This window comes from Cucumis melo, chromosome 2, assembly GCF_025177605.1.
Source record: "Cucumis melo cultivar AY chromosome 2, USDA_Cmelo_AY_1.0, whole genome shotgun sequence".
NCBI lineage: Eukaryota > Viridiplantae > Streptophyta > Magnoliopsida > Cucurbitales > Cucurbitaceae > Cucumis > Cucumis melo.
In genome coordinates, this window is record NC_066858.1 from 15672365 (window position 1) to 15683694 (window position 11330).

Consider the following 11330-nt stretch of genomic DNA (forward strand, 5'->3'; position numbering starts at 1 on the left):
GTACGCGATCGTTTAGATATGGCTAGAATTTATCTTTTCAATTCTATCGTTTAATCTTGTTACACAATCGTTTAACTTGGTTAAGTTTAAATTTGGTTACACGATCGTTTAGATTTGGGACGATGTTTTTTCAAAACAGTACACGATTTTTTTAATTCTTTTGGTATACAATCGTTTTGATTTCTCTAAACCATAATTTATTTTTTTTACAAGATCGTTTACTTTTTTTTACACGATCTAAATGATTTTTTTAAGATTTTTTATACACGATCTTTTATTTTTTTTTTACACAATCGTTTACTTTTTTTACACAATCATTTACATTTGATTACTCCAATCTAAATGATTTTTTTTTTAAATTCTTTATACACAATCTTTTAAATTTTGCTATTTTTTTATATACGTCGTTTAGATTTGGTTGCTCAAATTTAAATGAAGTAAAAAAAGAATAAAAAAATAAAGATGATGGAAAAAAATCGCAGCAAAAGAAAAGAGGAAAAGAAGAAATACGATGAAAAGAAATCGCAGCAGAAAAAAAACAAGGAAAATAAGAAAAACGATAAAAGAAATCGTAGGAGGAAGACGATGAAAGAAATCGCGAGGAAGATAAGAAAGATGTAAGGGCAAACCTAGAATATTTAAAAAATGGCTAACATTATGGATTTTGTTACACGGACCGTAAATAACTTGATGTTTTGTTATATTTATGAAAGTTTTCCATCGTAAAAATGATCTACTAAATAATCAAGAGATAAAAGTGTACTAAACTCTATTAGAAAGCAAGTTTTGAGGTTGATTTTAGTTTAATTTCTAGATTTTAAGATGTTATTTTATGTTTTAGATTAGTGTTTTGTTTGTGTTTGAGCTCAAATTCTCGAGATATATTTTTACATTTTTAACTTTAATATACTAAATATACCTATGTTCTTTTTGCGTTAATGTTTTACTAAATGTCACTCTTAGTTTTTGTTTAATTATAAAGTGAAATCTAAATATATATTTAATATAACGATGAAAAGTTAGATAAATTATTTAATTATAATTCTATACTAAATATTTTTAACTAATTTAATCAATAGACATTAACGCACTCAAGACTAAAAATGAATATAATATTTTGTAAAAATCATGATTTATAGAGTAAATCTTGAAATTTTGAAAACGTTTTAATAACATTTTGAAACCTGTACTTTAGAGATAAAAACTATATTTTTTGAAAGAGTATATTTATCTGTTTATTGGATTTGGACTAATTATTTTGTAATGAATTGATTATTTTAAAAAGAATATGTTATATTAACTACAACCAAAATGCATAAATTACAAATAGAAAATGTATACAAGTATTGGGAACATTATTAAATCACAAATTTGGATATACTTCTTCCATATCTCATAAATTATGTTCCAATTCATTTGTATATCATTGAGTGTACATTATTAAATAAGTATAACAGCAAATAATATTTTAATTTAGGATGTAAGATTTTTCATATATACATAAATATTACAAATTTTTGAACTTATCTAAAACTATATCTTTGGATTTCCATTAATTTTCCAAATGCCTCCAAATGTGCAGGTGTAGCAAATTTAAATCATACAATAAAGTAGTCTCAAAAGTAAATCATCTTGTGGGCAAGAGATCGTGATGTGTTTTCTTCTCTTGGTTTGAAAGAAACATAATGGAAAGAAAAAGAAAAAGTCATGATAGATAGTGGAGGAATATGCTTTGAATATGAAGATGCATATATATACATATATAGATATATATGATCCATATCAAATATATATCCCACTACCTTCCTCTTTTCCAAGCTCCCAGCTTATAATATATAGTTGAAAACTAAAGTGAGATTCATTTTTATTATAAATTAATAATTTAGCAGTTTCTCAAATAGAGATGGTCATGCATATATATCAATCAATTAATTATATTTTATTATATTAAACTAAGATATATTTTCTAATCACTAAATCATAGTCTACTTTTTTATTTACTCTTTTTCTTCTTTTCGTTTTAAAATAATTTTAATAATTTTCCTCCAACAATAATTTTTCTTTAATCTTATCCTTAGTTCGGGAAAATATATAATTGGATATTATGCTTAATTCACGTGTTTACAGTAATAGTAATACAATGTGAAAATATAGATAGTTGGGCAATAATACGCCTAATGGTGAATTTTGATTAGAAATTTGTATGATGTGTATTGGTAATATTGGTGATAAGAGCTACATACATATCATTAATATGTGTGTAGATATAAAGTAGGTAGATATTAGCAATATTCATATATAAATTATATCGAACTTAGGTCATGTTTATCTTGGTCCAATAGGAATAAATCAATGGTAATTCTAAAAGTAAATAATAACGTTCAAAATACGCTATCTTATTCTATTTGAATTTTTTACGTAATTTTTGGAGCTAATTAATTAGAAAAATACGAGATCCAATTATCAACCGAGAGTAAGGAGCAAAAGAAAAGGTCAAAATTGGCCTCTCTTCCTTGCAACGTCGTGACACTTCATGACGCTATTAGGCAGTAGTCTTGCTTCCTAAAATAAACACATAGCGCCACGACACCGTCTTATTAGAGCACTATGGTGCTCCAAAGTTCTGATGTGCACGAAGACTTGTCAATGCCACAGCACTACGCCAGTTTTATAAAAGAGGTTTGCGCCACCTGAGGTTAAGAAGGACCGTTACCAGTTGACCATTGCACGAATTCTCACAAATTTTCTCTACTTTTTAGTTCCGTCTTTACACTCTTTCATCACCCTACTACTTGGCATGTTGAGAATGGACTAATTAAAGTGCCTTTATCTAGCTTGGGTTGTTTAGGATTTTTCTTAACTCTATGTGTATTCGTGATGTTTGAACTGAATTATATCTTGTTAGTGGCTTTTCAATTATGATTATATTGATTAAAATTCATATTGTGGATGCTTAGTATTGTATCATGCTTACTTTAACTGTAATTTAATTCCTCTTGATTGCACGATATGTGAATGAGAAATAAGTTAGATTTGCTTGCAAACAAATTTGTGTGCACGTTGTTTTAATCAACTAAGAATTGAAGCATCAAATAATTAGCTAAATGCATGAAAGTTAACTCTAACGAGCTAGCCCTTGATCTTAATGCAGCTTGATAGCAAGTTGAACTTTGTATGCTTCTCATCGGTTTAGTTGGTATCAATTCGTTGCTTAGGACAATTCAATTGGTGATTCGAATTGAATTGGTTAGATGTATCAATCTAGAAATTTGGTAATGATAAAAAAGCATGATCGAATGTATTGAATAGGAAATTCTATTAGACTCAACTTAGATTTTTTGATATAGAATTTTTACATAAATAGATTTGTACAATTTATTCTCTCCTTTGCAATTTATTTTCTTGCAACTGAAAACAACTATGAAACCTCCCCTTTGGTTTCCTCGGTTAGAAAATTATTTAGTTTCTAAAAATTAACTTGATCCCTAAGTTCGACCCAAACTTGCCATTAAGACTAGTGCGACATGGATTTGGGCAACGAAATTCGTCTATCAGCAAGTCTTATGTGATTACGTTTGGTGTTCTTTACTTGTGTTCTACATTCACACACTAAAATACATGAAGACTCTTATCCAAACTCGTAAACAAAAACTGAAATACGATTGACAAATTCATAGTTGTCAATCCAAACCATAGCAATGGTAAATTTAACAAATTCATAGTTTTAGGTAAATGCAATCAAAAGTAGTTCAATTACATTTGCAATTGCAGTCCTTTACGATCGATCTATATCAATGAAATTTCATTACGATTACACCAGATTTAATTACAAATCGATAAACATAGCCTTAGGTACATATCAATGATATTATTGATAGGAGTGTCTATCAATGATAGTCATGATAGAAAATTATTGGTAATAGTCTCTTGTAGCTTTGAGTATGAATCTCTCAAAGTTCAGTCAGTAACGAAAGACTATTAATACTATTTACTCATAGTTTTTTATAGCTTATTCTTTCAATAAATTGATGAGTTTCTTCTAAAGTTAATAACCACTTATAGAAGTATATCACTAATATCATTTATTATGTGAAGTAAACATGAAGTAAATTGTCGAGTGATTAACTTCAAAAGTAATAAGTCAACTTTCTTAACATGCATGTCCAGTTTAGATGAAGAAAGTTGTCGAGTGATACTATCAGTGATATTACTAATAACAACTAATAGCAAACCATTAATGATAGAAGCTACAAATATTGCATATTGTTTAAATTTAGTGATAGAAGGTAGAAGTTGTCTTGTCTAGTTTTTTTTACTAACATCAAAGGTCAAGTTTCATCTAAATTTAGTGATAGAGAAGATATCATGGATAGCATGATATAAGTGAGCCCACTGATAAAATGTTATTAGTGATAGAAGTTAGCACTGGTAGCATATAATATCATTGAAGCTATCATTAATAGCATGATATCAGTAACTTATTGATAGCATGTTATTAATGATATTTAAGTACTAATTATAATAGAGACATAACTTGGGTAGATATCCGTGATATCCATCTATCAGTAGATATCGAAGTTTTTCGATGACAAAAATATTTCACTGGGAAATTATATATAAGTTAAATACTTCTATGATCAATAATAAAAATTTACCAAGGACAAATTTTTTTATCACTGACAGACTTCAATCAGTGCATGAATTTTATTAGATGTATTTCTGTATAGTGTATATCAGTAATGAACTTTGATAATAGACTTCTCTTCTATATCTACTTTTATTATGTAAGGTTTTTCAATTATATTTAATCATATCGGTGACTTAGACAAGTACGAATAATATCAATGAAATAGAAGTCTTGATTCCATTTAATGAAACTTTTGTTAGTGGTAGCTACCGTTAGAAACTATCAATGAAAGCCTCTGATAGAAGTATTGGTGATAGCCACTAATAGAAGCTAGTGATATCAGTATACCAATGACTTAAGAGGTATATATTAATTAAATGAATGATATTATATTAAAGATGTATTGGTAATATGACTTAGCTAGACAAATCAGTGATTGTTACTTATACCGCCTACTAGTGATTTTCATTTATAGCTAGCAATTATTAATAATAACAACCGATAACACATATCTTAAAGTGCAAATTATCCATGATAACAAACTATCAATAATATCTTTCAATTTGAGGAAAAAAAAAATGGGAAGAAGCATGAGAAAATAATGGGTGGGACATGGGTTTTCTTAATTCTTTTAATCAATTTTCGTATTATATATTCGATTATTTTATCTTTAAACAACATATTCTATTATTTTTAGCACGAAGAATATCGTCATTTATATGCAACTAGCCCTAAATAAAATACCAAAGCTTATCTAAGGTTAGTGTTTAAAATACCTAAATATACACTGCTATGAATCCAATAAAAGGAACCGCTATGAATCCATAATCTTGGTTTTCTTTAAATACAAACCGATATGTCCAAGTTTTGTACTAAACCAATTATTCGGTTTGGTTTGGTTTTTTCTTTTAGGTTTCTTTTTTCACTCCCACATGCTACTGGAAGTTAATCACCGCAGCGGAAAACAATTAGGGAAACTATTGTAAATATAACAAAACACTAAAGCCCGTGTAACAAAGTCTATCAAATTAGCCATTTTTTAAATATTCTAGGTTTTTCCTTCCATATTTCTTTCTTCCGCAATTCGTCTTCTCCGTTCTTTCCTCCAATTTCGTCTATCTTTTTTCTTCTTTTTCTTTTCTGCGATTTATTTCCATTATCTTTCTTATTTTTCAATTCTTTATTTACGTCGTTTAAATTTTTCATCATTTTTCTTCTTTTCCTTTTCTTTTTTTTTTTTTTTTTTGCTTCAATTTCTTTCCATCGCCTTCCTACTTTTCCTTTTTTTTTTACGCGTTTGCATTTGAGTAACCAAATTTAACGATTTTGTATAAGACTGTGTACAAAAAAAAATAGCAAAATCTAATGCGTATAAGACTGTGTACAAAAAAAATAGCAAAATCTAGAAGATCGTGTATCAAGAATCTTGAAAAAAAATCATTTAGATTGGAGTAGCCAAATTTACACATCGTGTAAAAAAAGTAAACGATTCTGTAAAAAAAAATAAAAGATTGTGTATAAAGAATCTTGAGAAAAAATCATTTATATGGGAGTAGTCAAATGTAAACGATCGTGTAAAAAAAATAAAAGATCGTGTATAAAAAAATCTTGAAAAAAATTCATTTGGATTGGAGTATCCAAATGTAAACGATCGTGTAAAAAAAAGTAAACGATCATGTAAAAAAAGTAAACGATCGTGTAAAGACATCTAAACGATCGCGTACCAAAATAATTAAAAAAATCGTGTACCAAATTTTAAAAAAAATCATTTAGATTTGGGTTCCCAAATCTAAACGATCGTGTAACAAAATTAAACGATGGAATTGAAAGCCATATCTAAACGATCGCGTATAAATTGTAGTCATATCTAAACGATCGTGTTGTAGCCATATCTAAACGATCGCGTATAAACTGTAGTCATATCTAAACGATCGCACATAAATTATAGTCATATCTAAACGATCGCATTGTAGTCATTATCTAAACGATTGTGTATAAATTGTAGTCATATCTAAACGATCAATAGCCAAATCTAAACGATCATAAATATATTAGGCGCTCGTTGTTGACGGCGTGGTTGACGGGACATTTTTAGTATTTTACACGATGGGCCTCTGGACTTTTTCTATTTTCGAAATTGTGCTATAGAGTGTAAATATTTTGCCGCTTTTTTATATTTTTTAAAAAACCCTAAACAATTATTAAGTTTATGTTTTTATTAAAAACTTCAAAATATTTTATTTTGCTAATTTCAATTATATTTCTTGCACCAAAGATGAATTCTACGAGCATAGTTCATTCGAACTGTTGGAAAGTTGACGGAGATTCTTCCTTTCATTTTTTCAACAAGAAGATAAAGCAAATGTAGGGACAAAATTAATCAATCATCAAGTCTCCGTTGTAGGTATTATTCAAGGTAGCTATATAAGGACTTCAATTATAGGCTAAATATGGTGTCAAATACAACAATTTTGGTGTCTTATCATTAGAAATTTGTCTTGCTACAAAGTCAATTGCTTATAAAATGGTTGCCTCCCTCTGCCCTCTTAAATTTCATAAGATATAGCTATAACAAATTTAAAAGATAAATCAAATCAATTAAAGTTCAAAAATTTTGAAAATATGAGAAGAAAATAGATCAATGTTTACAAAAAGTTTAACTATTATTCCATATTGCTTTTTGTGGTTTAGATGTGTGTTTACTTATTAAAAAGAGAGAGAGAAAGAGATGATATTGGACTACATACTTTTACGTGGCTTTAGATGAAAATGTTGAGTATTAGGTTAAATATTTGGGATGGAAAATTTTGATTTGTAGGAGTCTTTATTTTGGTATATTTATTGGATGAAAAATTTATTGACCGTTATACGTTACAAAATTAATTTTTTGACAGTTAAACGTTACAAATTAATTTTTTGACCATTAAAAGTTTTATTATAATAAATTTGTGAAGTTTCATAATTAAATTCTTTTGACCGTTAGTGATCCTCCACCACTATACATACATCCCTCAATTTTCATTTCTAGACACCATAATCTTCTCTCAAATTCTCATTCTCTTAAAAGTTTTTCGAGTTGTTCTCTTTTTAGTGTTTCGGTTCCAATTAGTTTATGTGCAAAACTAATTGACGAAAAAGGGTTGTTTTATCTTGGGGGCAACGAGACATAATTCTGTTTGTACGATTCAGAGCAGAGCTGCGAAATGTCTTAAAGAGAAAGTGTGTTCCGCGACTCAGCCTTTCACTAATCTAGTTTCTATTTTACATTCTTTGTTTCTTTTAACAATATGTTCAGTTGTTACCTCGTTTCTTTCATCATTATTTGTCGAACTTGGATGATTTTTTGCATTGAAGACCGAAGTGCAACAATAATTTTAAGACGATCTTCTCTACTGTGATGGTCGGACAATTCCAATCTGATTTGATGTCTTCCGATCTCAACCGTCCACTTTGATTTGAAGGAGCACATTTCAAAAGGTGGAAACAAAAGATGTTATTTTTTCTTATACTGAAGAAGGTGGCTACTGCGTGTACTATTGAAAAACCGAAGGTCTCAAAAAAAGATCCTATAGAAGAACAACTAAAGAACCTCGTCACCTGGACAGAAACTGACTTCATCTGTAAGAACATAATTCTTAATGGTCTTATTGATGAACTATATGATTATTATAGTACCATGACTACTGCAAAAGAAGTATGATACTGAGGAAGCGGGATCGAAGAAGTACGTTCTCAGGGGATACTTGAGATATCAAATGACTGATGACAAATTCGTGGAGGCACAGTCACATGAAATCCAGAAAATAGCCCACAAGATTATCAATGAAGGTATGCCACTCGATGATCAATTTTAAGTTGTTGTTATTATTGATAAATTACCTCCACTGTGGAAGGATTTCAAAAACACCCTAAGGCACAAAACCAAGGAGTTCTCACTGAAAGTCTAATTACGAGGCTAAGGATAGAAGAGGAAGCAAGGAAGCATGACCAAAAAGAAGATGTGAATGCTATCCCTAAAAAGAAGCCCACTGCAGTTCTAAAACCGGACCTGAAGCCGAAAGGAAACAAGATGAAACGAGAATCCAACAAACAAAACAGCCCATAATCCAGAAGTACAATACAATTATTTGTTATAATTGTAATAAGCCTGGTCATTTAGCTAGAAATTGTAGAAACAGGAGTCATCCTGCTGCGTAGGCAAACCTGATAGAAGATGGCTAGACACCGGTGCATCCCGCCATGTCTGTCACAACCATAGTCTTTTTAGAAAATATAATGAAGTTAAGGATAAGAATATCCTTTTAGGAGATCATCACATAACCAAGGTGGTCGGTATTGGAGAAGTAGAATTGAAATTTACATCCGGCAAGACGCTTGTGTTGAAGGATGTTCTGCATACTCTAGAAATTTGAAAGAATTTGGTCTCCCGATATCTCCTTAATAAGGCTAGATACACACAAACCATAGGATCATACTTGTTTACTTTAACTAAAAATAATGTATTTGTGGGGAAGGGTTATGCTACTGATGGCATGTTCAAATTGAATCTGGAAATTAATAAGATTGCATCTTCTGCTTACATGTTGACTTCTTTTAATGTTTGGCATGCTAGACTTTGTCATGTCAATAAAAGATTAATTAGTAACATGAGTATGTCAAATCTTATACCTAAGTTATCTCTGCATGATTTTGAGAAATGTGCATGTTGTAGTCAAGATAAAATAACTAAAACCTCACATAAGTCTGTAACTACAGTAACAAAGGCTTTAAAATTAATTCATTCTGACTTATGTGAATTTGATGGCACTTTAACTAGAAACAGTAAAAGGTATGTAATTACCTTTATGGATGATTGTTTTGACTCCACCTTTATTTATCTGCTTAAAAATAAAAGTGATGTCTATGAAATGTTCAAAGTCTTTGTAACTGAAATAGAGAACCAATTTAACAAAAGAATTAAAAGACTTCATAGTGATAGAGGAACTGAATATGATTCAGTTGCTTTCAATGAGTTTTATAACTCAAAAGGAATAATACATGAAACTACTGCGCCTTATTCTCCTGAAATGAATGGAAAAGCATAAAGAAAGATAGAACTCTAAACTTGAGTCAGGAGCAGCACCATCTTGGTGGGGTGAAATAATTAAGACTATTTAATTATGTTCTTAATAGGATTCATAAATCAAACAGTAAAACTTCACCATACAAAGTCCTTAAACATAAAACACCAAACTTGTCTTATCTTAGAACTTGGGGTTGTCTAGCTTATGTTAGAATATCTGATCCAAAAAGAAGGAAATTAGCAATTAGAGCCTATAAATGTGTTTTCATAGGATACGTTGAAAATAGTAAAGCCTATAGATTCTATGACTTAGAAACAAAGTAATCATAGAATCGAATGACGTAGATTTTTTCGAGGATATATTTCCTTTTAAATCTAGAAATAGTGGGGGCCCATATAGTCAAAGTAGTGGGGGCTCAATTTCCAATAATCTACCTTCAATTAGGATACAAACCCTAGACAAGGAAGTAGATCCTGAACCTAGAAGAAGCAAGAAAGCTAGAACAGTAAAAGACTTTGGAGAAGACTTCGAAATGTACAATGTAGAAGATCCAAAAGATCTAACAGAAGCATTATCCTCAGTAGATGCCAATTCATGGCAAGAAGTTATCAATGATGAAATGGACTCTCTTGAATCCAATAGAACTTGGCACTTAGTTAACTTACCCCCTGGATGTAAAGCTATAGGCTGCAAATGGTTTTAAGGAAGCAACTCAAACCTGATGGATCAGTAGATAAGTATAAGGCTAGATTAGTAGCAAAAGGATTTAGGCAGAGGAAAAACATAGACTTCTTTGATACTTTTTCCCCGGTCACTAGAATCGCCTCTATTAGAGTCTTGATATCTATAGCTTCCCTGAACAATCTCTTAATTCACCAGATGGATGTTAAAACTGCTTTCCTAAATGGTGATTTAGAAGAAGAGATTTACATGGAACAACCTGAAGGTTTCATAGTTCACGGCTAAGAACGCCCAAAGTTTGCAAACTAGATAAATCCCTCTGTGGCCTAAAACAAGCTCCCAAGCAATGGCACGAATAGTTTGACAACTTACTCATGTCAAAAGGATTCAAAGTAAATGAAAGTGATAAATGTATCTACTATGTATTATCATATGCCTATACGTAGATGACATGTTAATCTTTGGATCAAACTTGCACGTCATAAATGATGTAAAATCTATGTTAAGTGCAAATTTTGACATGAAAGACCTAGGTGAAGTTGATGTAATCTTAGGCATTCAAATTACAAGAACTGAAAAATGGAATTTCCTTAGATCAATCTCATTACATAGAAAAGATTCTAAAGAAGTACAACTACTTCAGTAGTAAACCAGCTTGTACACCTTATGACTCTAGTACGAAATTATTAAAGAACATTGGTGACAGTGTTAACCAAATCGTGTACGCTAGTATCATAGGTAGTTTGAGGTATGCTACTATTGCACTACACCAGACATAGCTTACGCCATAGGATTACTATGTAGGTTTACCAGCAGATCCAGTCTAGAACATTGGAATGCAATAGAGAGAGTAATGAGATACCTTAAGAAAACTCAAAACCTAGGATTACATTATAACAAGTTTCCCGATGTACTTGAAAGTTACAGCAATGCTAATTGGAACTCCTTCTCAGATGACT